Source organism: Cibotium barometz, chromosome 28, assembly GCF_041138505.1.
Source record: "Cibotium barometz isolate CiBa-2024 chromosome 28, ASM4113850v1, whole genome shotgun sequence".
Taxonomy (NCBI): Eukaryota; Viridiplantae; Streptophyta; class Polypodiopsida; order Cyatheales; family Cibotiaceae; genus Cibotium; species Cibotium barometz.
The window spans coordinates 54,025,962-54,030,600 of record NC_141073.1 but is presented as its reverse complement, the minus strand read 5'-3'; positions in this window follow the sequence as shown (position 1 = coordinate 54,030,600).

Genomic DNA, 4,639 nt, shown 5'->3' with positions numbered 1-4,639 from the left:
CTATAAATAAAAGAAATTTATTCAGAGAATGCCCACAATATAACTTCTAGTGAATTTAGAAAATAAGATTGTCTTTGAATGTTAAGGTCAACATGCTAAGTGATGTAAGCAAAGCAACAATCTTGAGCCCAAATTATCCCATAAGATAATATATGTGAGGGATCCCTAGCGTCCCATACCACCATGATACCACCCATATATACCTTAACAATTTGAAACTCTCTAGTATGCCGTCTAGGAAATATGAATAAAATCCTGTATAAAAGGAATAAGATGGCCTTATCCAGACTTTCACATACTAACCTGTCTCTGTATACTTGAGACTACATCAAGGAATAAATCCTTCTGAGTACATCATTAGAAAAGAAATTGAATTATTGGCGCCTTTCTAATGATAACTACCCAAAACACAATAAAGTTAGGGTAGAAAAAATAACTCACCTAGATATATAAGCAACTAGGTATCTGAGTTGGAATATATACAAGAGTATAAAATATACTCCAAAATTACGTGCAAAAAATGAAGGCAAATGCTACCTTCAAAGCACATGTAATTATCAAAAAGATCAAAGGATCTTTATAACATCATGGATAAAAGCATAGAAGCTCCTTAAATCCATAAAAACCATAGTTGATCATAAAAATCAATGCATACCATCTAATGGACATAAATCATGCCAAAAGAAGCATTTAAATTGGTGGCCAACTCATCAATCCGGAGTATATGAACGTTATGTTGTTCAAATAAAACTCCAAAGTAATAAAGTGAAACACATGTGTGTAGCACTCAATAAAAAACCCTAGACATAAGTGAACTAGGCAAAACCTGATGAGTCCATAAAAACTTGGAAAACATCCAATAAAAATCCACCAAAATAAACCGATCAACTGACCCATGATAGAGGCTTAAGAAATTAAGCACAAACCACACTTTAATAAGTGCAAAATAAATTATCATGGAAAAGTGTCAAAGGGTGAAACACACTTTGAACAAAAATTATAGCCATCAAAAGAAATTAAGGAACATGTCCAAAAAGAATGGCTAAAAAATGGTAAAAAATCATGAATACATCGTTTAGAATTAATCCAAACATAATTATCCATTAATACGAGATATAATCGTATTAATAATATGCGATTAATACGCATCTATCTAATGTCAGCACGAGTAAACGTACTTCAACATTAAATAACTCTCGAAAATTTTAAATTCTCGAGAAAAAGAATTATCATGATTTTTTCTAATTTTCCCAAATTTTACAGGGCCTCAAAATATAATAATTTTGAATTCCACCAAACCTATCCTATGGCATTCCAAACCTATATTTTTCCAGAAAATTTTTAGCAATTTAATTTGCCAAAATACCATTGATATTTTAAAAATACCAAAATTTTAGGATTTCTAAATATAATATCTAGAATATTCCTAATTTTCCCTGAGAATCCCATCGTTCACGAAATTTCCAATTCCGCCCGATAATTCTCAAATCCAAAAAATTTTCAATTTTAATGGATTTTTCTAATTTTCTGGGTCAAAAAATATAATTTTAAAGGAATTTGAATGGTCACGGGCGCCCGAATGGACACACCACATGCCAAACACCAACCCCACATTTTTCCAAAATTTAAAATAACCTTTGTCTAATTTTCCACTAATTTTCAGGAATTTTTTGAAATTTTTAATCAACCCCGAACGCATTTAGAATACGAACGGTCAAAAAATTTCGGAATTCCAATGGTTTTCTCGGAATACGGAAAGCCAAAAGTTCTTGGAAAATGAAAAGACAAAAAAAATCGGAATGTGAAAGGTCAAAGGTTTCCGGAATACGGAAGGTCAAAAGTTTTTCCGGAATTCGGAAAGCCAAAAGGTTTTGGGAAAACGGAAAGCCAAAGGTTTTCCGGAAGTTGAAAAGCCAAGAAATTTTTAAGAAGAAAATTTCAGAGAATTTTCAGAGATTTTTTTCTCAAATCCCCTATTTTCAGAATTTTTCTGGCTATTTTCAAGCTTTTTTTCTGAAATATATCAAAAAGCTTTTTTTTAATTAAAAAACTCATTTTTTTAAAAAAATGGAAAAAAAATGAAAATAAGCTTTTTTAAGCTTATTATGCCAACTTGATTTTTTAGGGGGGGGGGGGGCGATTTTTCGCCGGCGGCTGCTGCGCAGCCCCCCCCCCTCCCGTCGCCTGCGCATGGCAGAGTGAGAGAGATGGTTAATGTTCTCCACCCTCTCCACCCTCTCCACAAGCTTTCTCAAATCCCCTCCCATCTCTTTTCTCTCTGCTAATCTGGATTAACTTAATCCATGATTAAGCTTTTAATTAAAATATCTTAATCATAATTATAATTAATTATGATTAATGTTTAAAATAATCATTTTAAAGAGATTTTCTCACGGAAAAAATGAGGAAAAATCAGATTTGAGAAATGGAGAGGACCCCACGCACACGGGAGAGCATCTCATGCATCAACACGCTGTCCCCTACTGAATTTCAGTAGAAATTGACAGAAATTTGATTGCATTCCCGCGGAAAAAACCCGCAAAAAATGTATAAAAATACATTTTTAATCATAAAAATGCTCAAAAAATTCCTAAAAAATTAGGAGAAATTTCTAAAAAATTCTAGAAATTCAGGGAATCCATCCTACAAAAATATCCACCATAAACCATATGGTTTTTTTGTAAAAAATTCCATTAATGCTCGATTTTAACCATTAAAAATAGAGAAAAATAGCATTAACTCACGGAATTTCCCCGCAACGTCGATTCGTCCATTGAATTGAAGTACCACACGTTCCAATCACCATAACGATGATCCATGTGCATTTCATCAACACAAATCAACAAAAGATAACATTTTATTAGTAAATATTAAAATTTACTAAAAAAAATCAACAACAATTATATAGAGATTGCTCTGATACCACTGTTAAAACCCTAAGATCTCTCTAGATAATTGTTATGCATAAAACATGCATAAATCAGGCATAAACTCAACCACCCAACCACCCCCGAGCCCAAGGGATGCACACATGAATAATGAATGAAATACATCATACCTCTACCTTGATGTCCCATACCATCAAGAGGTATAACACAATCCAATAGCATGTAGCTATAGTGTGAAATGGTAGGTGAGAAGATATGGACCTCTACACAAGAGACCATAGCATAAGCCTCCAAGCCTCCAAGCTCCAAGCCCCCTTGAGTGTGCCCCATGCCCCTATTATATAGGAGGGCCCTCAAGTGACTCTTGACTTTCCATTCCTCATGTGTGACCCTTGGATGCCTGACCCTAACCTTAAACCTTAAGGTTAGTCCTAACCCATGCTCCACTAGAGCTTGTTCCCATGCTCCCATGCTCACAAGTCTAATGTGGGTTAGCCTCCTAGTATATGCACACATAATGTGTATATAACATAGCACACATAATGTACATATAACAGAGTAGGTACCTAGAGAGAGTAGGGTACCTAGAGTCTCCTCCCTGTTCTGCTGCCATGGGGTCCAATCGAAAAAGTGAGCAAAGCACAACTCTCATCTATGCCATGGACTACCAAGAGAATATCATGTCTAGTAAACATGCCCAGCCACTGTGGGGGGGTTGGGTCAAGGATAGGGGTTAGCCACTCCTGAGGAATAGTAGAATCGATGTGGAAGATGAATCCATCTCTACCCCCCTGTATCCCAGCTAGGCCTCTCTCTTGAGCCTTGGGGGGAAGCTGTCTAAATGTAAGCCACCAATCTCCAAGGGATCTAGCAGGTCTTGTGCTCAACACTTCCCAGGATGTGGCAACTTGGGTAAACGGATCAGGGGATTCTAAAGTTAGGAGCTGTCAAAGATGCTCCTTCGAGGCCACTGTCGATGATTGCTAGAGGGCCAACCTAAGGTGATCCCAAGCTCAAAGTAGATTGGTAGAAACATTTTCCTCAAAATTTGGGCTAAAAGATCTATATGGTGCTCTGCGGCCAAGGTCCCCCTAGGCTTGGAGTACGGGCTGAAATCTTGGCCAAGAGGAAGTCCTCTTCTAAGGTTCACCACTTGGGAGAAGTCCTCTTACAACCACAACTTGCCCAGCAAGGCATGGTTCTGAATGGTGGGGTTAATGATGCCTAGGCCCCTGCTATATCGCAGGATGAGTGATCACTCTCTAGGCCACCTTTGGCCTGGGCAATGTTGGCCACTACATCCCACATGCATAGAGTCCCAAGCAATGGGATCATCTATAAAGTAATAGAAGATTGGGGCCATTCTTATCCCTCCTCCACCAATTTTTATGGCTTGGAAGGGATTGGAGTGGTGGAGGTTAAATGCGCAATGGCATGAACACTACTGGGATGGGTGACCTCCTGGGAGTTGGCCCCCAATTTCAAACATGGTATCAAAGCCAAGGAGGTCATGTTGGGATGTTGTTAGTGGAGTTGGGGTCGACTTGCCAATTCCTTTCGATGCAGCTGAATGAAGGCCGAATGTGTGTATGAGTGGATGGACAAGCTTGCTGACATGTTGAGTGTAATCATGGGCCAAAAAGAAGGTTGTGTAGGTAAAACCTAAGGGTACCAATCGTCACATCACTGATAGTGTGAGAAGCTTCTGAGCCCCATATTATTAGAGCCTCTGGGTACCCTATGTCCTGGAT